We start from the raw sequence: 26,713 nt of genomic DNA, 5'->3' as shown, positions 1-26,713 counted from the left end.
TATTCATTATTTCTCATTTGCGCGATCAGTATCAATGCTGGGTATAATCTGTAAATAAATTGGTGCTATTTTATATCCGACCCAATGGATATAACGGTCGTATAACGTCATTACACCGGCATATAATAACATTGTTTCGAAAGCACTGGCGCACAAAATGTGAATTGTTTTCTGGTAAAGATGAACGTGTATAACGGGTGCCAAGCAAATAAAAACTTAAATGACCGTAAGAGTGAGAAGGAAAATAGGGAAAGTTCATAAGTCGTTAAAGTGTGCAATGTATAGGTAGTAGTATATGATGTGAATGATTAGTAAGTGTTGTTGCCAGCGTTTAACTGTTCAGCACTGTGAAGGTGAACGATAATTTGTTTTTTATAGAAAGATCGCTAAGATGGCACTGTGAAGATGAAAGATAATGTCTTTTTACCGAAGGATTGCCAAGTTATATACAAAGTGAAAGAAAGAAAAATACATTCTAAAAAATGAAAATGATTTAGTATAAGTTTATAGAATAAATAGAATAAAATTTACTGTATAGATGTTTACGGCCATATCACGTTGAAAGCACCGGTTCTCGTCCGATCACCGAAGTTAAGCAACATCGAGCCTAGTTAGTACTTAGATGGGTGACCGCTTGGGAACCCTAGGTGCTGTAAGCATTCTTTTTCTTTTTAATTTACACAAGCTGTAAATTTTAACAAGCATTAAAACAGCGGATTCAATATATTTTCATCAGGACTTATTCTTTGTAAGCCTGGCACTTATTATATCGTCCACTTTTTGCCGAACCGCTAAGTTACAGGGACGTATACACACTACCATCGGTTGTCATGCGATGTTGGGGAACAGACACAAACATATACACGCACATACATACATACATATATATATATATATATATATATATATACATATATATATATATATATATATATATATATATATACACATGTATACACATGTATACGACGGGCGTCTTTCAGTTTCCGTCTACCAAAACCACTCATAAGGCTTTGGTCGTCGCGAGACTATAGTAGAAGACACTTGCCCAAGGTGCCACGCAGTGGGACTGAACCCGGAACCATGTGGTTGGAAAAGTTAAGCATCCCAACGGGCATCATCTGGCACCTCGGTAAGGCGAGCTGCAAACAATGACTAAAAGTTCGTGCTTAGTGGTCCAGTCCCTACAAACATATCGAATGCCAGAGGTTGAAAGAGATAGTTCACTGCCAGTTCCCAGAACAAGGATATGAATTTTTTTAGAAACTAACGCAACTATTATCTCCCTTTATAGAGTCACAGAATATGCAAATCGTTTGAATTATGGGAGAGAATGCTTTACACTATTTGTTCCTGTTCTCTCAGGTTGATGGTTGTTCAACAGTGAACATGACATGAAAGCTATTTTCAATATCTTCACGGGAAATCTTTTCAGCTGCACGATCATCACTGTCAACAAGTTTCATGGATAAGTAGTAGTCTCACAAGAGGTTCCCACCCGCTGAATTTTGGTTAATCTGCGTATGCTTTCTGTATTTCATATTGAAAGTAAATCGAATCCACTTTCTTTTATCATATTACATTATCAAAATTCAATTTGTTTAAATTAATTTTTAAAAAAATGTTAAAAGAAGCAAAAAAAAATGCTTACAGCACCTAGGGTTCCCAAGCGGTCACCCATCTAAGTACTAACTAGGCTCGATGTTGCTTAACTTCGGTGATCGGACGAGAACCGGTGTTTTCAACGTGATATGGCCGTGAACATCAGAGAAGTAAATTTTAATGTATTTATTCTATAATATCATACTAACGCAATTTTATTTTTCAGAACATTTGATTTCTTTCAATTTATATAGAAATTGAGGCTTTAACATTTATTTTTTTGCAACTTAAAAGCGAAAAATACGGCCGCACATATATTCATTATTTCTCATTTGCGCGATCAGTATCAATGCTGGTTATAATCTGTAAATAAATTGGTGCTATTTTATATCCGACCCAATGGATATAACGGTCGTATAACGTCATTACACCGGCATATAATAACATTGTTTCGAAAGCACTGGCGCACAAAATGTGAATTGTTTTCTGGTAAAGATGTACGTGTATAACGGGTGCCAAGCAAATAAAAACTTAAATGACCGTAAGAGTGAGAAGGAAAATAGGGAAAGTTCATAAGTCGTTAAAGTGTGCAACGTATAGGTAGTAGTATATGATGTGAATGATTAGTAAGTGTTGTTGCCAGCGTTTAACTGTTCAGCACTGTGAAGGTGAACGATAATTTGTTTTTTATAGAAAGATCGCTAAGATGGCACTGTGAAGATGAAAGATAATGTCTTTTTACCGAAGGATTGCCAAGTTTTATACAAAGTGAAAGAAAGAAAAATACATTCTAAAAAATGAAAATGATTTAGTATAAGTTTATAGAATAAATAGATTAAAATTTACTGTATAGATGTTTACGGCCATATCACGTTGAAAGCACCGGTTCTCGTCCGATCACCGAAGTTAAGCAACATCGAGCCTAGTTAGTACTTAGATGGGTGACCGCTTGGGAACCCTAGGTGCTGTAAGCATTCTTTTTCTTTTTAATTTACACAAGCTGTAAATTTTAACAAGCATTAAAACAGCGGATTCAATTTATTTTCATCAGGACTTATTCTTTGTAAGCCTGGCACTTATTATATCGTCCACTTTTTGCCGAACCGCTAAGTTACAGGGACGTATACACACCACCATCGGTTGTCATGCGATGTTGGGGAACAGACACAAACATATACACGCACATACATACATATATATATATATATATATATATATATATATATATACACATGTATACACATGTATACGACGGGCTTCTTTCAGTTTCCGTCTACCAAAACCACTCATAAGGCTTTGGTCGTCCCGAGACTATAGTAGAAGACACTTGCCCAAGGTGCCACGCAGTGGGTCTGAACCCGGAACCATGTGGTTGGAAAAGTTAAGCATCCCAACGGGCATCATCTGGCACCTCGGTAAGGCGAGTTGCAAACAATGACTAAAAGTTCGTGCTTAGTGGTCCAGTCCCTACAAACATATCGAATGCCAGAGGTTGAAAGAGATAGTTCACTGCCAGTTCCCAGAACAAGCATATGAATTTTTTTAGAAACTAACGCAACTATTATCTCCCTTTATAGAGTCACAGAATATGCAAATCGTTTGAATTATGGGAGAGAATGCTTTACACTATTTGTTCCTGTTCTCTCAGGTTGATGGTTGTTCAACAGTGAACATGACATGAAAGCTATTTTCAATATCTTCACGGGAAAACTTTTCAGCTGCACGATCATCACTGTCAACAAGTTTCATGGATAAGTAGTAGTCTTACAAGAGGTTCCCACCCGCTGAATTTTGGTTAATCTGCGTATGCTTTCTGTATTTCATATTGAAAGTAAATCGAATCCACTTTCTTTTATCATATTACATTGTCAAAATTCAATTTGTTTAAATTAATTTTTAAAAAAATTTTAAAAGAAGCAAAAAAAATGCTTACAGCACCTAGGGTTCCCAAGCGGTCACCCATCTAAGTACTAACTAGGCTCGATGTTGCTTAACTTCGGTGATCGGTCGAGAACCGGTGTTTTCAACGTGATATGGCCGTAAACATCAGAGAAGTAAATTTTAATGTATTTATTCTATAATATCATACTAAAGCAATTTTATTTTTCAGAACATTTGATTTCTTTCAATTTATATAGAAATTGTGGATTTAACATTTATTTTTTTGCAACTTAAAAGCGAAAAATACGGCCGCACATATATTCATTATTTCTCATTTGCGCGATCAGTATCAATGCTGGTTATAATCTGTAAATAAATTGGTGCTATTTTATATCCGACCCAATGGATATAACGGTCGTATAACGTCATTACACCGGCATATAATAACATTGTTTCGAAAGCACTGGCGCACAAAATGTGAATTGTTTTCTGGTAAAGATGAACGTGTATAACGGGTGCCAAGCAAATAAAAACTTAAATGACCGTAAGAGTGAGAAGGAAAATAGGGAAAGTTAATAAGTCGTTAAAGTGTGCAATGTATAGGTAGTAGTATATGATGTGAATGATTAGTAAGTGTTGTTGCCAGCGTTTAACTGTTCAGCACTGTGAAGGTGAACGATAATTTGTTTTTTATAGAAAGATCGCTAAGATGGCACTGTGAAGATGAAAGATAATGTCTTTTTACCGAAGGATTGCCAAGTTATATACAAAGTGAAAGAAAGAAAAATACATTCTAAAAAATGAAAATGATTTAGTATAAGTTTATAGAATAAATAGATTAAAATTTACTGTATAGATGTTTACGGCCATATCACGTTGAAAGCACCGGTTCTCGTCCGATTACCGAAGTTAAGCAACATCGAGCCTAGTTAGTACTTAGATGGGTGACCGCTTGGGAACCCTAGGTGCTGTAAGCATTCTTTTTAATTTACACAAGCTGTAAATTTTAACAAGCATTAAAACAGCGGATTCAATTTATTTTCATCAGGACTTATTCTTTGTAAGCCTGGCACTTATTATATCGTCCACTTTTTGCCGAACCGCTAAGTTACAGGGACGTATACACACCACCATCGGTTGTCATGCGATGTTGGGGAACAGACACAAACATATACACGCACATACATACATATATATATATATATATATATATATATATATATATATATATACACATGTATACACATGTATACGACGGGCTTCTTTCAGTTTCCGTCTACCAAAACCACTCATAAGGCTTTGGTCGTCCCGAGACTATAGTAGAAGACACTTGCCCAAGGTGCCACGCAGTGGGTCTGAACCCGGAACCATGTGGTTGGAAAAGTTAAGCATCCCAACGGGCATCATCTGGCACCTCGGTAAGGCGAGTTGCAAACAATGACTAAAAGTTCGTGCTTAGTGGTCCAGTCCCTACAAACATATCGAATGCCAGAGGTTGAAAGAGATAGTTCACTGCCAGTTCCCAGAACAAGCATATGAATTTTTTTAGAAACTAACGCAACTATTATCTCCCTTTATAGAGTCACAGAATATGCAAATCGTTTGAATTATGGGAGAGAATGCTTTACACTATTTGTTCCTGTTCTCTCAGGTTGATGGTTGTTCAACAGTGAACATGACATGAAAGCTATTTTCAATATCTTCACGGGAAAACTTTTCAGCTGCACGATCATCACTGTCAACAAGTTTCATGGATAAGTAGTAGTCTTACAAGAGGTTCCCACCCGCTGAATTTTGGTTAATCTGCGTATGCTTTCTGTATTTCATATTGAAAGTAAATCGAATCCACTTTCTTTTATCATATTACATTGTAAAAAATTCAATTTGTTTAAATTAATTTTTAAAAAAATGTTAAAAGAAGCAAAAAAAATGCTTACAGCACCTAGGGTTCCCAAGCGGTCACCCATCTAAGTACTAACTAGGCTCGATGTTGCTTAACTTCGGTGATCGGACGAGAACCGGTGTTTTCAACGTGATATGGCCGTAAACATCAGAGAAGTAAATTTTAATGTATTTATTCTATAATATCATACTAAAGCAATTTTATTTTTCAGAACATTTGATTTCTTTCAATTTATATAGAAATTGAGGCTTTAACATTTATTTTTTTGCAACTTAAAAGCGAAAAATACGGCCGCACATATATTCATTATTTCTCATTTGCGCGATCAGTATCAATGCTGGGTATAATCTGTAAATAAATTGGTGCTATTTTATATCCGACCCAATGGATATAACGGTCGTATAACGTCATTACACCGGCATATAATAACATTGTTTCGAAAGCACTGGCGCACAAAATGTGAATTGTTTTCTGGTAAAGATGAACGTGTATAACGGGTGCCAAGCAAATAAAAACTTAAATGACCGTAAGAGTGAGAAGGAAAATAGGGAAAGTTCATAAGTCGTTAAAGTGTGCAATGTATAGGTAGTAGTATATGATGTGAATGATTAGTAAGTGTTGTTGCCAGCGTTTAACTGTTCAGCACTGTGAAGGTGAACGATAATTTGTTTTTTATAGAAAGATCGCTAAGATGGCACTGTGAAGATGAAAGATAATGTCTTTTTACCGAAGGATTGCCAAGTTATATACAAAGTGAAAGAAAGAAAAATACATTCTAAAAAATGAAAATGATTTAGTATAAGTTTATAGAATAAATAGAATAAAATTTACTGTATAGATGTTTACGGCCATATCACGTTGAAAGCACCGGTTCTCGTCCGATCACCGAAGTTAAGCAACATCGAGCCTAGTTAGTACTTAGATGGGTGACCGCTTGGGAACCCTAGGTGCTGTAAGCATTCTTTTTCTTTTTAATTTACACAAGCTGTAAATTTTAACAAGCATTAAAACAGCGGATTCAATTTATTTTCATCAGGACTTATTCTTTGTAAGCCTGGCACTCATTATATCGTCCGCTTTTTGCCGAACCGCTAAGTTACAGGGACGTATACACACCACCATCGGTTGTCAGGCGATGTTGGGGAACAGACACAAACATATACACGCACATACATACATACATATATATATATATATATATATATATATATATATATACATGTATACGACGGGCTTCTTTCAGTTTCCGTCTACCAAAACCACTCATAAGGCTTTGGTCGTCCCGAGACTATAGTAGAAGACACTTGCCCAAGGTGCCACGCAGTGGGACTGAACCCGGAACCATGTGGTTGGAAAAGTTAAGCATCCCAACGGGCATCATCTGGCACCTCGGTAAGGCGAGCTGCAAACAATGACTAAAAGTTCGTGCTTAGTGGTCCAGTCCCTACAAACATATCGAATGCCAGAGGTTGAAAGAGATAGTTCACTGCCAGTTAACAGAACAAGCATATGAATTTTTTTAGAAACTAACGCAAATATTATCTCCCTTTATAGAGTCACAGAATATGCAAATCGTTTGAATTATGGGAGAGAATGCTTTACACTATTTGTTCCTGTTCTCTCAGGTTGATGGTTGTTCAACAGTGAACATGACATGAAAGCTATTTTCAATATCTTCACGGGAAAACTTTTCAGCTGCACGATCATCACTGTCAACAAGTTTCATGGATAAGTAGTAGTCTTACAAGAGGTTCCCACCCGCTGAATTTTGGTTAATCTGCGTATGCTTTCTGTATTTCATATTGAAAGTAAATCGAATCCACTTTCTTTTATCATATTACATTGTCAAAATTCAATTTGTTTAAATTAATTTTTAAAAAAATGTTAAAAGAAGCCAAAAAAATGCTTACAGCACCTAGGGTTCCCAAGCGGTCACCCATCTAAGTACTAACTAGGCTCGATGTTGCTAAACTTCGGTGATCGGACGAGAACCGGTGTTTTCAACGTGATATGGCCGTAAACATCAGAGAAGTAAATTTTAATGTATTTATTCTATAATATCATACTAAAGCAATTTTATTTTTCAGAACATTTGATTTCTTTCAATTTATATAGAAATTGAGGCTTTAACATTTATTTTTTTGCAACTTAAAAGCGAAAAATACGGCCGCACATATATTCATTATTTCTCATTTGCGCGATCAGTATCAATGCTGGTTATAATCTGTAAATAAATTGGTGCTATTTTATATCCGACCCAATGGATATAACGGTCGTATAACGTCATTACACCGGCATATAATAACATTGTTTCGAAAGCACTGGCGCACAAAATGTGAATTGTTTTCTGGTAAAGATGAACGTGTATAACGGGTGCCAAGCAAATAAAAACTTAAATGACCGTAAGAGTGAGAAGGAAAATAGGGAAAGTTCATAAGTCGTTAAAGTGTGCAATGTATAGGTAGTAGTATATGATGTGAATGATTAGTAAGTGTTGTTGCCAGCGTTTAACTGTTCAGCACTGTGAAGGTGAACGATAATTTGTTTTTTATAGAAAGATCGCTAAGATGGCACTGTGAAGATGAAAGATAATGTCTTTTTACCGAAGGATTGCCAAGTTATATACAAAGTGAAAGAAAGAAAAATACATTCTAAAAAATGAAAATGATTTAGTATAAGTTTATAGAATAAATAGATTAAAATTTACTGTATAGATGTTTACGGCCATATCACGTTGAAAGCACCGGTTCTCGTCCGATCACCGAAGTTAAGCAACATCGAGCCTAGTTAGTACTTAGATGGGTGACCGCTTGGGAACCCTAGGTGCTGTAAGCATTCTTTTTCTTTTTAATTTACACAAGCTGTAAATTTTAACAAGCATTAAAACAGCGGATTCAATTTATTTTCATCAGGACTTATTCTTTGTAAGCCTGGCACTTATTATATCGTCCACTTTTTGCCGAACCGCTAAGTTACAGGGACGTATACACACCACCATCGGTTGTCATGCGATGTTGGGGAACAGACACAAACATATACACGCACATACATACATATATATATATATATATATATATATATATATATATATATATATATATATATACACATGTATACACATGTATACGACGGGCTTCTTTCAGTTTCCGTCTACCAAAACCACTCATAAGGCTTTGGTCGTCGCGAGACTATAGTAGAAGACACTTGCCCAAGGTGCCACGCAGTGGGTCTGAACCCGGAACCATGTGGTTGGAAAAGTCAAGCATCCCAACGGGCATCATCTGGCACCTCGGTAAGGCGAGTTGCAAACAATGACTAAAAGTTCGTGCTTAGTGGTCCAGTCCCTACAAACATATCGAATGCCAGAGGTTGAAAGAGATAGTTCACTGCCAGTTCCCAGAACAAGCATATGCATTTTTTTAGAAACTAACGCAACTATTATCTCCCTTTATAGAGTCACAGAATATGCAAATCGTTTGAATTATGGGAGAGAATGCTTTACACTATTTGTTCCTGTTCTCTCAGGTTGATGGTTGTTCAACAGTGAACATGACATGAAAGCTATTTTCAATATCTTCACGGGAAAACTTTTCAGCTGCACGATCATCACTGTCAACAAGTTTCATGGATAAGTAGTAGTCTTACAAGAGGTTCCCACCCGCTGAATTTTGGTTAATCTGCGTATGCTTTCTGTATTTCATATTGAAAGTAAATCGAATCCACTTTCTTTTATCATATTACATTGTAAAAAATTCAATTTGTTTAAATTAATTTTTAAAAAAATGTTAAAAGAAGCCAAAAAAATGCTTACAGCACCTAGGGTTCCCAAGCGGTCACCCATCTAAGTACTAACTAGGCTCGATGTTGCTTAACTACGGTGATCGGACGAGAACCGGTGTTTTCAACGTGATATGGCCGTAAACATCAGAGAAGTAAATTTTAATGTATTTATTCTATAATATCATACTAAAGCAATTTTATTTTTCAGAACATTTGATTTCTTTCAATTTATATAGAAATTGAGGCTTTAACATTTATTTTTTTGCAACTTAAAAGCGAAAAATACGGCCGCACATATATTCATTATTTCTCATTTGCGCGATCAGTATCAATGCTGGTTATAATCTGTAAATAAATTGGTGCTATTTTATATCCGACCCAATGGATATAACGGTCGTATAACGTCATTACACCGGCATATAATAACATTGTTTCGAAAGCACTGGCGCACAAAATGTGAATTGTTTTCTGGTAAAGATGAACGTGTATAACGGGTGCCAAGCAAATAAAAACTTAAATGACCGTAAGAGTGAGAAGGAAAATAGGGAAAGTTCATAAGTCGTTAAAGTGTGCAATGTATAGGTAGTAGTATATGATGTGAATGATTAGTAAGTGTTGTTGCCAGCGTTTAACTGTTCAGCACTGTGAAGGTGAACGATAATTTGTTTTTTATAGAAAGATCGCTAAGATGGCACTGTGAAGATGAAAGATAATGTCTTTTTACCGAAGGATTGCCAAGTTATATACAAAGTGAAAGAAAGAAAAATACATTCTAAAAAATGAAAATGATTTAGTATAAGTTTATAGAATAAATAGATTAAAATTTACTGTATAGATGTTTACGGCCATATCACGTTGAAAGCACCGGTTCTCGTCCGATCACCGAAGTTAAGCAACATCGAGCCTAGTTAGTACTTTGATGGGTGACCGCTTGGGAACCCTAGGTGCTGTAAGCATTCTTTTTCTTTTTAATTTACACAAGCTGTAAATTTTAACAAGCATTAAAACAGCGGATTCAATTTATTTTCATCAGGACTTATTCTTTGTAAGCCTGGCACTTATTATATCGTCCACTTTTTGCCGAACCGCTAAGTTACAGGGACGTATACACACCACCATCGGTTGTCATGCGATGTTGGGGAACAGACACAAACATATACACGCACATACATACATATATATATATATATATATATATATATATATATATACACATGTATACACATGTATACGACGGGCTTCTTTCAGTTTCCGTCTACCAAAACCACTCATAAGGCTTTGGTCGTCCCGAGACTATAGTAGAAGACACTTGCCCAAGGTGCCACGCAGTGGGTCTGAACCCGGAACCATGTGGTTGGAAAAGTTAAGCATCCCAACGGGCATCATCTGGCACCTCGGTAAGGCGAGTTGCAAACAATGACTAAAAGTTCGTGCTTAGTGGTCCAGTCCCTACAAACATATCGAATGCCAGAGGTTGAAAGAGATAGTTCACTGCCAGTTCCCAGAACAAGCATATGAATTTTTTTAGAAACTAACGCAACTATTATCTCCCTTTATAGAGTCACAGAATATGCAAATCGTTTGAATTATGGGAGAGAATGCTTTACACTATTTGTTCCTGTTCTCTCAGGTTGATGGTTGTTCAACAGTGAACATGACATGAAAGCTATTTTCAATATCTTCACGGGAAAACTTTTCAGCTGCACGATCATCACTGTCAACAAGTTTCATGGATAAGTAGTAGTCTTACAAGAGGTTCCCACCCGCTGAATTTTGTTTAATCTGCGTATGCTTTCTGTATTTCATATTGAAAGTAAATCGAATCCACTTTCTTTTATCATATTACATTGTCAAAATTCAATTTGTTTAAATTAATTTTTAAAAAATTTTTAAAAGAAGCAAAAAAAATGCTTACAGCACCTAGGGTTCCCAAGCGGTCACCCATCTAAGTACTAACTAGGCTCGATGTTGCTTAACTTCGGTGATCGGACGAGAACCGGTGTTTTCAACGTGATATGGCCGTAAACATCAGAGAAGTAAATTTTAATGTATTTATTCTATAATATCATACTAAAGCAATTTTATTTTTCAGAACATTTGATTTCTTTCAATTTATATAGAAATTGAGGCTTTAACATTTATTTTTTTGCAACTTAAAAGCGAAAAATACGGCCGCACATATATTCATTATTTCTCATTTGCGCGATCAGTATCAATGCTGGTTATAATCTGTAAATAAATTGGTGCTATTTTATATCCGACCCAATGGATATAACGGTCGTATAACGTCATTACACCGGCATATAATAACATTGTTTCGAAAGCACTGGCGCACAAAATGTGAATTGTTTTCTGGTAAAGATGAACGTGTATAACGGGTGCCAAGCAAATAAAAACTTAAATGACCGTAAGAGTGAGAAGGAAAATAGGGAAAGTTCATAAGTCGTTAAAGTGTGCAATGTATAGGTAGTAGTATATGATGTGAATGATTAGTAAGTGTTGTTGCCAGCGTTTAACTGTTCAGCACTGTGAAGGTGAACGATAATTTGTTTTTTATAGAAAGATCGCTAAGATGGCACTGTGAAGATGAAAGATAATGTCTTTTTACCGAAGGATTGCCAAGTTATATACAAAGTGAAAGAAAGAAAAATACATTCTAAAAAATGAAAATGATTTAGTATAAGTTTATAGAATAAATAGATTAAAATTTACTGTATAGATGTTTACGGCCATATCACGTTGAAAGCACCGGTTCTCGTCCGATCACCGAAGTTAAGCAACATCGAGCCTAGTTAGTACTTAGATGGGTGACCGCTTGGGAACCCTAGGTGCTGTAAGCATTCTTTTTCTTTTTAATTTACACAAGCTGTAAATTTTAACAAGCATTAAAACAGCGGATTCAATTTATTTTCATCAGGACTTATTCTTTGTAAGCCTGGCACTCATTATATCGTCCGCTTTTTGCCGAACCGCTAAGTTACAGGGACGTATACACACCACCATCGGTTGTCAGGCGATGTTGGGGAACAGACACAAACATATACACGCACATACATACATACATATATATATATATATATATATATATATATATACATGTATACGACGGGCTTCTTTCAGTTTCCGTCTACCAAAACCACTCATAAGGCTTTGGTCGTCCCGAGACTATAGTAGAAGACACTTGCCCAAGGTGCCACGCAGTGGGACTGAACCCGGAACCATGTGGTTGGAAAAGTTAAGCATCCCAACGGGCATCATCTGGCACCTCGGTAAGGCGAGCTGCAAACAATGACTAAAAGTTCGTGCTTAGTGGTCCAGTCCCTACAAACATATCGAATGCCAGAGGTTGAAAGAGATAGTTCACTGCCAGTTAACAGAACAAGCATATGAATTTTTTTAGAAACTAACGCAACTATTATCTCCCTTTATAGAGTCACAGAATATGCAAATCGTTTGAATTATGGGAGAGAATGCTTTACACTATTTGTTCCTGTTCTCTCAGGTTGATGGTTGTTCAACAGTGAACATGACATGAAAGCTATTTTCAATATCTTCACGGGAAAACTTTTCAGCTGCACGATCATCACTGTCAACAAGTTTCATGGATAAGTAGTAGTCTTACAAGAGGTTCCCACCCGCTGAATTTTGGTTAATCTGCGTATGCTTTCTGTATTTCATATTGAAAGTAAATCGAATCCACTTTCTTTTATCATATTACATTGTAAAAAATTCAATTTGTTTAAATTAATTTTTAAAAAAATGTTAAAAGAAGCCAAAAAAATGCTTACAGCACCTAGGGTTCCCAAGCGGTCACCCATCTAAGTACTAACTAGGCTCGATGTTGCTTAACTTCGGTGATCGGACGAGAACCGGTGTTTTCAACGTGATATGGCCGTAAACATCAGAGAAGTAAATTTTAATGTATTTATTCTATAATATCATACTAAAGCAATTTTATTTTTCAGAACATTTGATTTCTTTCAATTTATATAGAAATTGAGGCTTTAACATTTATTTTTTTGCAACTTAAAAGCGAAAAATACGGCCGCACATATATTCATTATTTCTCATTTGCGCGATCAGTATCAATGCTGGTTATAATCTGTAAATAAATTGGTGCTATTTTATATCCGACCCAATGGATATAACGGTCGTATAACGTCATTACACCGGCATATAATAACATTGTTTCGAAAGCACTGGCGCACAAAATGTGAATTGTTTTCTGGTAAAGATGAACGTGTATAACGGGTGCCAAGCAAATAAAAACTTAAATGACCGTAAGAGTGAGAAGGAAAATAGGGAAAGTTCATAAGTCGTTAAAGTGTGCAAGGTATAGGTAGTAGTATATGATGTGAATGATTAGTAAGTGTTGTTGCCAGCGTTTAACTGTTCAGCACTGTGAAGGTGAACGATAATTTGTTTTTTATAGAAAGATCGCTAAGATGGCACTGTGAAGATGAAAGATAATGTCTTTTTACCGAAGGATTGCCAAGTTATATACAAAGTGAAAGAAAGAAAAATACATTCTAAAAAATGAAAATGATTTAGTATAAGTTTATAGAATAAATAGATTAAAATTTACTGTATAGATGTTTACGGCCATATCACGTTGAAAGCACCGGTTCTCGTCCGATCACCGAAGTTAAGCAACATCGAGCCTAGTTAGTACTTTGATGGGTGACCGCTTGGGAACCCTAGGTGCTGTAAGCATTCTTTTTCTTTTTAATTTACACAAGCTGTAAATTTTAACAAGCATTAAAACAGCGGATTCAATTTATTTTCATCAGGACTTATTCTTTGTAAGCCTGGCACTTATTATATCGTCCACTTTTTGCCGAACCGCTAAGTTACAGGGACGTATACACACCACCATCGGTTGTCATGCGATGTTGGGGAACAGACACAAACATATACACGCACATACATACATATATATATATATATATATATATATATATATATATATATACACATGTATACACATGTATACGACGGGCTTCTTTCAGTTTCCGTCTACCAAAACCACTCATAAGGCTTTGGTCGTCCCGAGACTATAGTAGAAGACACTTGCCCAAGGTGCCACGCAGTGGGTCTGAACCCGGAACCATGTGGTTGGAAAAGTTAAGCATCCCAACGGGCATCATCTGGCACCTCGGTAAGGCGAGTTGCAAACAATGACTAAAAGTTCGTGCTTAGTGGTCCAGTCCCTACAAACATATCGAATGCCAGAGGTTGAAAGAGATAGTTCACTGCCAGTTCCCAGAACAAGCATATGAATTTTTTTAGAAACTAACGCAACTATTATCTCCCTTTATAGAGTCACAGAATATGCAAATCGTTTGAATTATGGGAGAGAATGCTTTACACTATTTGTTCCTGTTCTCTCAGGTTGATGGTTGTTCAACAGTGAACATGACATGAAAGCTATTTTCAATATCTTCACGGGAAAACTTTTCAGCTGCACGATCATCACTGTCAACAAGTTTCATGGATAAGTAGTAGTCTTACAAGAGGTTCCCACCCGCTGAATTTTGTTTAATCTGCGTATGCTTTCTGTATTTCATATTGAAAGTAAATCGAATCCACTTTCTTTTATCATATTACATTGTCAAAATTCAATTTGTTTAAATTAATTTTTAAAAAATTTTTAAAAGAAGCAAAAAAAATGCTTACAGCACCTAGGGTTCCCAAGCGGTCACCCATCTAAGTACTAACTAGGCTCGATGTTGCTTAACTTCGGTGATCGGACGAGAACCGGTGTTTTCAACGTGATATGGCCGTAAACATCAGAGAAGTAAATTTTAATGTATTTATTCTATAATATCATACTAAAGCAATTTTATTTTTCAGAACATTTGATTTCTTTCAATTTATATAGAAATTGAGGCTTTAACATTTATTTTTTTGCAACTTAAAAGCGAAAAATACGGCCGCACATATATTCATTATTTCTCATTTGCGCGATCAGTATCAATGCTGGTTATAATCTGTAAATAAATTGGTGCTATTTTATATCCGACCCAATGGATATAACGGTCGTATAACGTCATTACACCGGCATATAATAACATTGTTTCGAAAGCACTGGCGCACAAAATGTGAATTGTTTTCTGGTAAAGATGAACGTGTATAACGGGTGCCAAGCAAATAAAAACTTAAATGACCGTAAGAGTGAGAAGGAAAATAGGGAAAGTTCATAAGTCGTTAAAGTGTGCAATGTATAGGTAGTAGTATATGATGTGAATGATTAGTAAGTGTTGTTGCCAGCGTTTAACTGTTCAGCACTGTGAAGGTGAACGATAATTTGTTTTTTATAGAAAGATCGCTAAGATGGCACTGTGAAGATGAAAGATAATGTCTTTTTACCGAAGGATTGCCAAGTTATATACAAAGTGAAAGAAAGAAAAATACATTCTAAAAAATGAAAATGATTTAGTATAAGTTTATAGAATAAATAGATTAAAATTTACTGTATAGATGTTTACGGCCATATCACGTTGAAAGCACCGGTTCTCGTCCGATCACCGAAGTTAAGCAACATCGAGCCTAGTTAGTACTTAGATGGGTGACCGCTTGGGAACCCTAGGTGCTGTAAGCATTCTTTTTCTTTTTAATTTACACAAGCTGTAAATTTTAACAAGCATTAAAACAGCGGATTCAATTTATTTTCATCAGGACTTATTCTTTGTAAGCCTGGCACTCATTATATCGTCCGCTTTTTGCCGAACCGCTAAGTTACAGGGACGTATACACACCACCATCGGTTGTCAGGCGATGTTGGGGAACAGACACAAACATATACACGCACATACATACATACATATATATATATATATATATATATATATATATATACATGTATACGACGGGCTTCTTTCAGTTTCCGTCTACCAAAACCACTCATAAGGCTTTGGTCGTCCCGAGACTATAGTAGAAGACACTTGCCCAAGGTGCCACGCAGTGGGACTGAACCCGGAACCATGTGGTTGGAAAAGTTAAGCATCCCAACGGGCATCATCTGGCACCTCGGTAAGGCGAGCTGCAAACAATGACTAAAAGTTCGTGCTTAGTGGTCCAGTCCCTACAAACATATCGAATGCCAGAGGTTGAAAGAGATAGTTCACTGCCAGTTAACAGAACAAGCATATGAATTTTTTTAGAAACTAACGCAACTATTATCTCCCTTTATAGAGTCACAGAATATGCAAATCGTTTGAATTATGGGAGAGAATGCTTTACACTATTTGTTCCTGTTCTCTCAGGTTGATGGTTGTTCAACAGTGAACATGACATGAAAGCTATTTTCAATATCTTCACGGGAAAACTTTTCAGCTGCACGATCATCACTGTCAACAAGTTTCATGGATAAGTAGTAGTCTTACAAGAGGTTCCCACCCGCTGAATTTTGGTTAATCTGCGTATGCTTTCTGTATTTCATATTGAAAGTAAATCGAATCCACTTTCTTTTATCATATTACATTGTCAAAATTCAATTTGTTTAAATTAATTTTTAAAAAAATTTTAAAAGAAGCAAAAAAAATGCTTACAGCACCTAGGGTTCCCTAGCGGTCACCCATCTAAGTACTAACTAGGCTCGATGTTGCTTAACTTCGGTGATCGGACGAGGACCGGTGTTTTCAACGTGATATGGCCGTAAACATCAGAGAAGTAAATTTTAATGTATTTATTCTATAATATCATACTAAAGCAATTTTATTTTTCAGAACATTTGATTTCTTTCAATTTATATAGAAATTGAGGCTTTAACATTTATTTTTTTGCAACTTAAAAGCGAAAAATACGGCCGCACATATATTCATTATTTCTCATTTGCGCGATCAGTATCAATGCTGGTTATAATCTGTAAATAAATTGGTGCTATTTTATATCCGACCCAATGGATATAACGGTCGTATAACGTCATTACACCGGCATATAATAACATTGTTTCGAAAGCACTGGCGCACAAAATGTGAATTGTTTTCTGGTAAAGATGAACGTGTATAACGGGTGCCAAGCAAATAAAAACTTAAATGACCGTAAGAGTGAGAAGGAAAATAGGGAAAGTTCATAAGTCGTTAAAGTGTGCAATGTATAGGTAGTAGTATATGATGTGAATGATTAGTAAGTGTTGTTGCCAGCGTTTAACTGTTCAGCACTGTGAAGGTGAACGATAATTTGTTTTTTATAGAAAGATCGCTAAGATGGCACTGTGAAGATGAAAGATAATGTCTTTTTACCGAAGGATTGCCAAGTTATATACAAAGTGAAAGAAAGAAAAATACATTCTAAAAAATGAAAATGATTTAGTATAAGTTTATAGAATAAATAGATTAAAATTTACTGTATAGATGTTTACGGCCATATCACGTTGAAAGCACCGGTTCTCGTCCGATCACCGAAGTTAAGCAACATCGAGCCTAGTTAGTACTTAGATGGGTGACCGCTTGGGAACCCTAGGTGCTGTAAGCATTCTTTTTCTTTTTAATTTACACAAGCTGTAAATTTTAACAAGCATTAAAACAGCGGATTCAATTTATTTTCATCAGGACTTATTCTTTGTAAGCCTGGCACTCATTATATCGTCCGCTTTTTGCCGAACCGCTAAGTTACAGGGACGTATACACACCACCATCGGTTGTCAGGCGATGTTGGGGAACAGACACAAACATATACACGCACATACATACATATATATATATATATATATATATATATATACACATGTATACACATGTATACGACGGGCTTCTTTCAGTTTCCGTCTACCAAAACCACTCATAAGGCTTTGGTCGTCCCGAGACTATAGTAGAAGACACTTGCCCAAGGTGCCACGCAGTGGGACTGAACCCGGAACCATGTGGTTGGAAAAGTTAAGCATCCCAACGGGCATCATCTGGCACCTCGGTAAGGCGAGCTGCAAACAATGACTAAAAGTTCGTGCTTAGTGGTCCAGTCCCTACAAACATATCGAATGCCAGAGGTTGAAAGAGATAGTTCACTGCCAGTTCCCAGAACAAGCATATGAATTTTTTAAGAAACTAACGCAACTATTATCTCCCTTTATAGAGTCACAGAATATGCAAATCGTTTGAATTATGGGAGAGAATGCTTTACACTATTTGTTCCTGTTCTCTCAGGTTGATGGTTGTTCAACAGTGAACATGACATGAAAGCTATTTTCAATATCTTCACGGGAAAACTTTTCAGCTGCACGATCATCACTGTCAACAAGTTTCATGGATAAGTAGTAGTCTTACAAGAGGTCCCCACCCGCTGAATTTTGGTTAATCTGCGTATGCTTTCTGTATTTCATATTGAAAGTAAATCGAATCCACTTTCTTTTATCATATTACATTGTCAAAATTCAATTTGTTTAAATTAATTTTTAAAAAAATGTTAAAAGAAGCCAAAAAAATGCTTACAGCACCTAGGGTTCCCAAGCGGTCACCCATCTAAGTACTAACTAGGCTCGATGTTGCTTAACTTCGGTGATCGGACGAGAACCGGTGTTTTCAACGTGATATGGCCGTAAACATCAGAGAAGTAAATTTTAATGTATTTATTCTATAATATCATACTAAAGCAATTTTATTTTTCAGAACATTTGATTTCTTTCAATTTATATAGAAATTGAGGCTTTAACATTTATTTTTTTGCAACTTAAAAGCGAAAAATACGGCCGCACATATATTCATTATTTCTCATTTGCGCGATCAGTATCAATGCTGGTTATAATCTGTAAATAAATTGGTGCTATTTTATATCCGACCCAATGGATATAACGGTCGTATAACGTCATTACACCGGCATATAATAACATTGTTTCGAAAGCACTGGCGCACAAAATGTGAATTGTTTTCTGGTAAAGATGAACGTGTATAACGGGTGCCAAGCAAATAAAAACTTAAATGACCGTAAGAGTGAGAAGGAAAATAGGGAAAGTTCATAAGTCGTTAAAGTGTGCAATGTATAGGTAGTAGTATATGATGTGAATGATTAGTAAGTGTTGTTGCCAGCGTTTAACTGTTCAGCACTGTGAAGGTGAACGATAATTTGTTTTTTATAGAAAGATCGCTAAGATGGCACTGTGAAGATGAAAGATAATGTCTTTTTACCGAAGGATTGCCAAGTTATATACAAAGTGAAAGAAAGAAAAATACATTCTAAAAAATGAAAATGATTTAGTATAAGTTTATAGAATAAATAGATTAAAATTTACTGTATAGATGTTTACGGCCATATCACGTTGAAAGCACCGGTTCTCGTCCGATCACCGAAGTTAAGCAACATCGAGCCTAGTTAGTACTTAGATGGGTGACCGCTTGGGAACCCTAGGTGCTGTAAGCATTCTTTTTCTTTTTAATTTACACAAGCTGTAAATTTTAACAAGCATTAAAACAGCGGATTCAATTTATTTTCATCAGGACTTATTCTTTGTAAGCCTGGCACTTATTATATCGTCCACTTTTTGCCGAACCGCTAAGTTACAGGGACGTATACACACCACCATCGGTTGTCATGCGATGTTGGGGAACAGACACAAACATATACACGCACATACATACATATATATATATATATATATATATATATATATATATATATATATATATATATATACACATGTATACACATGTATACGACGGGCTTCTTTCAGTTTCCGTCTACCAAAACCACTCATAAGGCTTTGGTCGTCCCGAGACTATAGTAGAAGACACTTGCCCAAGGTGCCACGCAGTGGGACTGAACCCGGAACCATGTGGTTGGAAAAGTTAAGCATCCCAACGGGCATCATCTGGCACCTCGGTAAGGCGAGCTGCAAACAATGACTAAAAGTTCGTGCTTAGTGGTCCAGTCCCTACAAACATATCGAATGCCAGAGGTTGAAAGAGATAGTTCACTGCCAGTTCCCAGAACAAGCATATGAATTTTTTTAGAAACTAACGCAACTATTATCTCCCTTTATAGAGTCACAGAATATGCAAATCGTTTGAATTATGGGAGAGAATGCTTTACACTATTTGTTCCTGTTCTCTCAGGTTGATGGTTGTTCAACAGTGAACATGACATGAAAGCTATTTTCAATATCTTCACGGGAAAACTTTTCAGCTGCACGATCATCACTGCCAACAAGTTTCATGGATAAGTAGTAGTCTTACAAGAGGTTCCCACCCGCTGAATTTTGGTTAATCTACGTATGCTGTCTGTATTTCATATTGAAAGGAAATCGAATCCACTTTCTTTTATCATATTATATTGTCAAAATTCAATTTGTTTAAATTAATTAAAAAAAAAATTTTAAAAGAAGCAAAAAAAATGCTTATAGCACCTAGGGTTCCCAAGCGGTCACCCATCTAAGTACTAACTAGGCTCGATGTTGCTTAACTTCGGTGATCGGACGAGAACCGGTGTTTTCAACGTGATATGGCCGTAAACATTAGAGTAGCAAATTTTAATATATTTATTCTATATACTGATACTATCACAATTTTGATTTTTAGAACATTTGATTTCTTTCAATTTATATAGAAATTGAGGCTTTAACATTTATTTTTTTGCAGCTGAAAAGCGAAAAATACGGCCGCACATATATTCATTATTTCTCATTTGCGCGATCAGTATCAATGCTGGGTATAATCTGTAAATAAATTGGTGCTATTTTATATCCGACCCAATGGATATAACGGTCGTGTAACGTCATTACACCGGCATATAATAACATTGTTTCGAAAGCACTGGCGCACAAAATGTGAATTGTTTTCTGGTAAAGATGAACGTGTATAACGGGTGCCAAGCAAATAAAAACTTAAATGACCGTAAGAGTGAGAAGGAAAATAGGCAAAGTTAATAAGTCGTTAAAGTGTGCAATGTATAGGTAGTAGTATATGATGTGAATGATTAGTAAGTGTTGTTGCCAGCGTTTAACTGTTCAGCACTGTGAAGGTGAACGATAATTTGTTTTTTATAGAAAGATCGCTAAGATGGCACCTTGAAGATGAAAGATAATGTCTTTTTACCGAAGGATTGCCAAGTTATATACAAAGTGAAAGAAAGAAAAATACATTCTAAAAAATGAAAATGATTTAGTATAAGTTTATAGAATAAATAGATTAAAATTTACTGTATAGTTGTTTACGGCCATATCACGTTGAAAGCACCGGTTCTCGTCCGATCACCGAAGTTAAGCAACATCGAGCCTAGTTAGTACTTAGATGGGTGACCGCTTGGGAACCCTAGGTGCTGTAAGCAGTCTTTTTCTTTTTAATTTACACAAGCTGTAAATTTTAACAAGCATTAAAACAGCGGATTCAATTTATTTTCATCAGGACTTATTCTTTGTAAGCCTGGCACTTATTATATCGTCCACTTTTTGCCGAACCGCTAAGTTACAGGGACGTATACACACCACCATCGGTTGTCATGCGATGTTGGGGAACAGACACAAACATATACACGCACATACATACATACATACATATATATATATATATATATATATATATATATATACACATGTATACACATGTATACGACGGGCTTCTTTCAGTTTCCGTGTACCAAAACCACTCATAAGGCTTTGGTTGTCCCGAGACTATAGTAGAAGAAACTTGCCCAAGGTGCCACGCAGTGGGACTGAACCCGGAACCATGTGGTTGGAAAAGTTAAGCATCCCAACGGGCATCATCTGGCACCTCGGTAAGGCGAGCTGCAAACAATGACTAAAAGTTCGTGCTTAGTGGTCCAGTCCCTACAAACATATCGAATGCCAGAGGTTGAAAGAGATAGTTCACTGCCAGTTCCCAGAACAAGCATATGAATTTTTTTAGAAACTAACGCAACTATTATCTCCCTTTATAGAGTCACAGAATATGCAAATCGTTTGAATTATGGGAGAGAATGCTTTACACTATTTGTTCCTGTTCTCTCAGGTTGATGGTTGTTCAACAGTGAACATGACATGAAAGCTATTTTCAATATCTTCACGGGAAAACTTTTCAGCTGCACGATCATCACTGTCAACAAGTTTCATGGATAAGTAGTAGTCTTACAAGAGGTTCCCACCCGCTGAATTTTGGTTAATCTGCGTATGCTGTCTGTATTTCATATTGAAAGTAAATCGAATCCACTTTCTTTTATCATATTATATTGTCAAAATTCAATTTGTTTAAATTAATTAAAAAAAAAATTTTAAAAGAAGCAAAAAAAATGCTTACAGCACCTAGGGTTCCCAAGCGGTCACCCATCTAAGTACTAACTAGGCTCGATGTTGCTTAACTTCGGTGATCGGACGAGAACCGGTGTTTTCAACGTGATATGGCCGTAAACATTAGAGTAGCAAATTTTAATATATTTATTCTATATACTGATACTATCACAATTTTGTTTTTTAGAACATTTGATTTCTTTCAATTTATATAGAAATTGAGGCTTTAACATTTATTTTTTTGCAGCTGAAAAGCGAAAAATACGGCCGCACATATATTCATTATTTCTCATTTGCGCGATCAGTATCAATGCTGGGTATAATCTGTAAATAAATTGGTGCTATTTTATATCCGACCCAATGGATATAACGGTCGTATAACGTCATTACACCGGCATATAATAACATTGTTTCGAAAGCACTGGCGCACAAAATGTGAATTGTTTTCTGGTAAAGATGAACGTGTATAACGGGTGCCAAGCAAATAAAAACTTAAATGACCGTAAGAATGAGAAGGAAAATAGGGAAAGTTCATAAGTCGTTAAAGTGTGCAATGTATAGGTAGTAGTATATGATGTGAATGATTAGTAAGTGTTGTTGCCAGCGTTTAACTGTTCAGCACTGTGAAGGTGAACGATAATTTGTTTTTTATAGAAAGATCGCTAAGATGGCACTGTGAAGATGAAAGGTAAATGTCTTTTTACCGAAGGATTGCCAAGTTATATACAAAGTGAAAGAAAGAAAAATACATTCTAAAAAATGAAAATGATTTAGTATAAGTTTATAGAATAAATAGATTAAAATTTACTGTATAAATGTTTACGGCCATATCACGTTGAAAGCACCGGTTCTCGTCCGATCACCTAAGTTAAGCAAAATCGAGCCTAGTTAGTACTTAGATGGGTGACCGCTTGGGAACCCTAGGTGCTGTAAGCATTCTTTTTCTTTTTAATTTACACAAGCTGTAAATTTTAACAAGCATTAAAGCAGCGGATTCAATTTATTTTCATCAGGACTTATTCTTTGTAAGCCTAGCACTTATTATATCGTCCACTTTTTGCCGAACCGCTAAGTTACAGGGACGTATACACACCACCATCGGTTGTCATGCGATGTTGGGGAACAGACACAAACATATACACGCACATACATACATATATATATATATATATATATATATATATATATATATATATATATATATATATATATATATATATATACACATGTATACACATGTATTCGACGGGCTTCTTTCAGTTTCCGTCTACCAAAACCACTCATAAGGCTTTGGTCGTCCCGAGACTATAGTAGAAGACACTTGCCCAAGGTACCACGCAGTGGGACTGAACCCGGAACCATGTGGTTGGAAAAGTTAAGCATCCCAACGTGCATCATCTGGCACCTCGGTAAGGCGAGCTGCAAACAATGACTAAAAGTTCGTGCTTAGTTATCCAGTCCCTACAAACATATCGAATGCCAGAGGTTGAAAGAGATAGTTCACTGCCAGTTCCCAGAACAAGCATATGAATTTTTTTAGAAACTAACGCAACTATTATCTCCCTTTATAGAGTCACAGAATATGCAAATCGTTTGAATTATGGGAGAGAATGCTTTACACTATTTGTTCCTGTTCTCTCAGGTTGATGGTTGTTCAACAGTGAACATGACATGAAAGCTATTTTCAATATCTTCACGGGAAAACTTTTCAGCTGCACGATCATCACTGTCAACAAGTTTCATGGATAAGTAGTAGTCTTACAAGAGGTTCCCACCCGCTGAATTTTGGTTAATCTACGTATGCTGTCTGTATTTCATATTGAAAGTAAATCGAATCCACTTTCTTTTATCATATTATATTGTCAAAATTCAATTTTTTTAAATTAATTAAAAAAAAAATTTTAAAAGAAGCAAAAAAAATGCTTACAGCACCTAGGGTTCCCAAGCGGTCACCCATCTAAGTACTAACTAGGCTCGATGTTACTTAACTTCGGTGATCGGACGAGAACCGGTGTTTTCAACGTGATATGGCCGTAAACATTAGAGTAGCAAATTTTAATATATTTATTCTATATACTGATACTATCACAATTTTGATTTTTAGAACATTTGATTTCTTTCAATTTATATAGAAATTGAGGCTTTAACATTTATTTTTTTGCAGCTGAAAAGCGAAAAATACGGCCGCACATATATTCATTATTTCTCATTTGCGCGATCAGTATCAATGCTGGGTATAATCTGTAAATAAATTGGTGCTATTTTATATCCGACCCAATGGATATAACGGTCGTATAACGTCATTACACCGGCATATAATAACATTGTTTCGAAAGCACTGGCGCACAAAATGTGAATTGTTTTCTGGTAAAGATGAACGTGTATAACGGGTGCCAAGCAAATAAAAACTTAAATGACCGTAAGAGTGAGAAGGAAAATAGGGAAAGTTAATAAGTCGTTAAAGTGTGCAATGTATAGGTAGTAGTATATGATGTGAATGATTAGTAAGTGTTGTTGCCAGCGTTTAACTGTTCAGCACTGTGAAGGTGAACGATAATTTGTTTTTTATAGAAATATCGCTAAGATGGCACTGTGAAGATGAAAGATAATGTCTTTTTACCGAAGGATTGCCAAGTTATATACAAAGTGAAAGAAAGAAAAATACATTCTAAAAAATGAAAATGATTTAGTATAAGTTTATAGAATAAATAGATTAAAATTTACTGTATAGTTGATTACGGCCATATCACGTTGAAAGCACCGGTTCTCGTCCGATCACCGAAGTTAAGCAACATCGAGCCTAGTTAGTACTTAGATGGGTGACCGCTTGGGAACCCTAGGTGCTGTAAGCATTCTTTTTCTTTTTAATTTACACAAGCTGTAAATTTTAACAAGCATTAAAACAGCGGATTCAATTTATTTTCATCAGGACTTATTCTTTGTAAGCCTGGCACTTATTATATCGTCCACTTTTTGCCGAACCGCTAAGTTACAGGGACGTATACACACCACCATCGGTTGTCATGCGATGTTGGGGAACAGACACAAACATATACACGCACATACATACATACATATATATATATATATATATATATATATATATATATATATATATATATACACATGTATACACATGTATACGACGGGCTTCTTTCAGTTTCCGTGTACCAAAACCACTCATAAGGCTTTGGTTGTCCCGAGACTATAGTAGAAGACACTTGCCCAAGGTGCCACGCAGTGGGACTGAACCCGGAACCATGTGGTTGGAAAAGTTAAGCATCCCAACGGGCATCATCTGGCACCTCGGTAAGGCGAACTGCAAACAATGACTAAAAGTTCGTGCTTAGTGGTCCAGTCCCTACAAACATATCGAATGCCAGAGGTTGAAAGAGATAGTTCACTGCCAGTTCCCAGAACAAGCATATGAATTTTTTTAGAAACTAACGCAACTATTATCTCCCTTTATAGAGTCACAGAATATGCAAATCGTTTGAATTATGGGAGAGAATGCTTTACACTATTTGTTCCTGTTCTCTCAGGTTGATGGTTGTTCAACAGTGAACATGACATGAAAGCTATTTTCAATATCTTCACGGGAAAACTTTTCAGCTGCACGATCATCACTGTCAACAAGTTTCATGGATAAGTAGTAGTCTTACAAGAGGTTCCCACCCGCTGAATTTTGGTTAATCTGCGTATGCTGTCTGTATTTCATATTGAAAGTAAATCGAATCCACTTTCTTTTATCATATTATATTGTCAAAATTCAATTTGTTTAAATTAATTAAAAAAAAAATTTTAAAAGAAGCAAAAAAAATGCTTACAGCACCTAGGGTTCCCAAGCGGTCACCCATCTAAGTACTAACTAGGCTCGATGTTGCTTAACTTCGGTGATCGGACGAGAACCGGTGTTTTCAACGTGATATGGCCGTAAACATTAGAGTAGCAAATTTTAATATATTTATTCTATATACTGATACTATCACAATTTTGTTTTTTAGAACATTTGATTTCTTTCAATTTATATAGAAATTGAGGCTTTAACATTTATTTTTTTGCAGCTGAAAAGCGAAAAATACGGCCGCACATATATTCATTATTTCTCATTTGCTGGGTATAATCTGTAAATAAATTGGTGCTATTTTATATCCGACCCAATGGATATAACGGTCGTATAACGTCATTACACCGGCATATAATAACATTGTTTCGAAAGCACTGGCGCACAAAATGTGAATTGTTTTCTGGTAAAGATGAACGTGTATAACGGGTGCCAAGCAAATAAAAACTTAAATGACCGTAAGAATGAGAAGGAAAATAGGGAAAGTTCATAA

General features: G+C 36.0%; 28 non-coding genes across 28 annotated transcripts; 14 read left to right on the top strand and 14 right to left on the bottom strand.

Annotated features, from left to right (window-relative positions):
- The first annotated feature begins 540 nt into the window (after positions 1-540).
- Positions 541-659, top strand: LOC149129691 (5S ribosomal RNA). Its single transcript, XR_016239830.1, has one exon. It is a non-coding gene; the product is annotated as a 5S ribosomal RNA (ribosomal RNA).
- Positions 660-1,644: 985 nt separating this feature from the next.
- LOC149129690 (5S ribosomal RNA) lies at positions 1,645-1,763 on the bottom strand. The gene has a single exon (XR_016239371.1). It is a non-coding gene; the product is annotated as a 5S ribosomal RNA (ribosomal RNA).
- A 694-nt stretch (positions 1,764-2,457) lies between these two features.
- On the top strand, positions 2,458-2,576 carry LOC149129689 (5S ribosomal RNA). The gene has a single exon (XR_016239829.1). It is a non-coding gene; the product is annotated as a 5S ribosomal RNA (ribosomal RNA).
- A 952-nt stretch (positions 2,577-3,528) lies between these two features.
- LOC149129688 (5S ribosomal RNA) lies at positions 3,529-3,647 on the bottom strand. The gene has a single exon (XR_016239377.1). It is a non-coding gene; the product is annotated as a 5S ribosomal RNA (ribosomal RNA).
- Positions 3,648-4,341: 694 nt separating this feature from the next.
- On the top strand, positions 4,342-4,460 carry LOC149129687 (5S ribosomal RNA). Its single transcript, XR_016239394.1, has one exon. It is a non-coding gene; the product is annotated as a 5S ribosomal RNA (ribosomal RNA).
- Positions 4,461-5,413: 953 nt separating this feature from the next.
- LOC149129686 (5S ribosomal RNA) lies at positions 5,414-5,532 on the bottom strand. Its single transcript, XR_016239567.1, has one exon. It is a non-coding gene; the product is annotated as a 5S ribosomal RNA (ribosomal RNA).
- Positions 5,533-6,226: 694 nt separating this feature from the next.
- On the top strand, positions 6,227-6,345 carry LOC149129685 (5S ribosomal RNA). The gene has a single exon (XR_016239828.1). It is a non-coding gene; the product is annotated as a 5S ribosomal RNA (ribosomal RNA).
- A 944-nt stretch (positions 6,346-7,289) lies between these two features.
- On the bottom strand, positions 7,290-7,408 carry LOC149129684 (5S ribosomal RNA). Its single transcript, XR_016239432.1, has one exon. It is a non-coding gene; the product is annotated as a 5S ribosomal RNA (ribosomal RNA).
- Positions 7,409-8,102: 694 nt separating this feature from the next.
- On the top strand, positions 8,103-8,221 carry LOC149129683 (5S ribosomal RNA). The gene has a single exon (XR_016239827.1). It is a non-coding gene; the product is annotated as a 5S ribosomal RNA (ribosomal RNA).
- Positions 8,222-9,190: 969 nt separating this feature from the next.
- LOC149129682 (5S ribosomal RNA) lies at positions 9,191-9,309 on the bottom strand. The gene has a single exon (XR_016239997.1). It is a non-coding gene; the product is annotated as a 5S ribosomal RNA (ribosomal RNA).
- Positions 9,310-10,003: 694 nt separating this feature from the next.
- Positions 10,004-10,122, top strand: LOC149129681 (5S ribosomal RNA). The gene has a single exon (XR_016239738.1). It is a non-coding gene; the product is annotated as a 5S ribosomal RNA (ribosomal RNA).
- A 952-nt stretch (positions 10,123-11,074) lies between these two features.
- On the bottom strand, positions 11,075-11,193 carry LOC149129680 (5S ribosomal RNA). Its single transcript, XR_016239566.1, has one exon. It is a non-coding gene; the product is annotated as a 5S ribosomal RNA (ribosomal RNA).
- A 694-nt stretch (positions 11,194-11,887) lies between these two features.
- LOC149129679 (5S ribosomal RNA) lies at positions 11,888-12,006 on the top strand. The gene has a single exon (XR_016239826.1). It is a non-coding gene; the product is annotated as a 5S ribosomal RNA (ribosomal RNA).
- A 941-nt stretch (positions 12,007-12,947) lies between these two features.
- LOC149129678 (5S ribosomal RNA) lies at positions 12,948-13,066 on the bottom strand. Its single transcript, XR_016239565.1, has one exon. It is a non-coding gene; the product is annotated as a 5S ribosomal RNA (ribosomal RNA).
- Positions 13,067-13,760: 694 nt separating this feature from the next.
- Positions 13,761-13,879, top strand: LOC149129677 (5S ribosomal RNA). Its single transcript, XR_016239737.1, has one exon. It is a non-coding gene; the product is annotated as a 5S ribosomal RNA (ribosomal RNA).
- A 956-nt stretch (positions 13,880-14,835) lies between these two features.
- LOC149129676 (5S ribosomal RNA) lies at positions 14,836-14,954 on the bottom strand. The gene has a single exon (XR_016239564.1). It is a non-coding gene; the product is annotated as a 5S ribosomal RNA (ribosomal RNA).
- A 694-nt stretch (positions 14,955-15,648) lies between these two features.
- LOC149129675 (5S ribosomal RNA) lies at positions 15,649-15,767 on the top strand. The gene has a single exon (XR_016239825.1). It is a non-coding gene; the product is annotated as a 5S ribosomal RNA (ribosomal RNA).
- Positions 15,768-16,709: 942 nt separating this feature from the next.
- Positions 16,710-16,828, bottom strand: LOC149129674 (5S ribosomal RNA). The gene has a single exon (XR_016239464.1). It is a non-coding gene; the product is annotated as a 5S ribosomal RNA (ribosomal RNA).
- A 694-nt stretch (positions 16,829-17,522) lies between these two features.
- Positions 17,523-17,641, top strand: LOC149129673 (5S ribosomal RNA). The gene has a single exon (XR_016239823.1). It is a non-coding gene; the product is annotated as a 5S ribosomal RNA (ribosomal RNA).
- A 946-nt stretch (positions 17,642-18,587) lies between these two features.
- On the bottom strand, positions 18,588-18,706 carry LOC149129672 (5S ribosomal RNA). Its single transcript, XR_016239563.1, has one exon. It is a non-coding gene; the product is annotated as a 5S ribosomal RNA (ribosomal RNA).
- A 694-nt stretch (positions 18,707-19,400) lies between these two features.
- On the top strand, positions 19,401-19,519 carry LOC149129671 (5S ribosomal RNA). The gene has a single exon (XR_016239822.1). It is a non-coding gene; the product is annotated as a 5S ribosomal RNA (ribosomal RNA).
- Positions 19,520-20,489: 970 nt separating this feature from the next.
- LOC149129670 (5S ribosomal RNA) lies at positions 20,490-20,608 on the bottom strand. The gene has a single exon (XR_016239420.1). It is a non-coding gene; the product is annotated as a 5S ribosomal RNA (ribosomal RNA).
- A 694-nt stretch (positions 20,609-21,302) lies between these two features.
- Positions 21,303-21,421, top strand: LOC149129669 (5S ribosomal RNA). The gene has a single exon (XR_016239821.1). It is a non-coding gene; the product is annotated as a 5S ribosomal RNA (ribosomal RNA).
- A 958-nt stretch (positions 21,422-22,379) lies between these two features.
- LOC149129668 (5S ribosomal RNA) lies at positions 22,380-22,498 on the bottom strand. Its single transcript, XR_016239562.1, has one exon. It is a non-coding gene; the product is annotated as a 5S ribosomal RNA (ribosomal RNA).
- Positions 22,499-23,193: 695 nt separating this feature from the next.
- LOC149129667 (5S ribosomal RNA) lies at positions 23,194-23,312 on the top strand. The gene has a single exon (XR_016239527.1). It is a non-coding gene; the product is annotated as a 5S ribosomal RNA (ribosomal RNA).
- Positions 23,313-24,296: 984 nt separating this feature from the next.
- On the bottom strand, positions 24,297-24,415 carry LOC149129666 (5S ribosomal RNA). The gene has a single exon (XR_016239322.1). It is a non-coding gene; the product is annotated as a 5S ribosomal RNA (ribosomal RNA).
- Positions 24,416-25,109: 694 nt separating this feature from the next.
- Positions 25,110-25,228, top strand: LOC149129665 (5S ribosomal RNA). Its single transcript, XR_016239271.1, has one exon. It is a non-coding gene; the product is annotated as a 5S ribosomal RNA (ribosomal RNA).
- Positions 25,229-26,196: 968 nt separating this feature from the next.
- On the bottom strand, positions 26,197-26,315 carry LOC149129664 (5S ribosomal RNA). The gene has a single exon (XR_016239560.1). It is a non-coding gene; the product is annotated as a 5S ribosomal RNA (ribosomal RNA).
- Positions 26,316-26,713: the final 398 nt, after the last annotated feature.

Source organism: Octopus bimaculoides, unplaced genomic scaffold, assembly GCF_046866305.1.
Source record: "Octopus bimaculoides isolate indiv1 unplaced genomic scaffold, ASM4686630v1 contig39, whole genome shotgun sequence".
In the NCBI taxonomy this organism is placed as follows: domain Eukaryota; kingdom Metazoa; phylum Mollusca; class Cephalopoda; order Octopoda; family Octopodidae; genus Octopus; species Octopus bimaculoides.
Note: the sequence above shows the minus strand (reverse complement) of the source record. Positions and strands in the feature narration are given on the sequence as shown.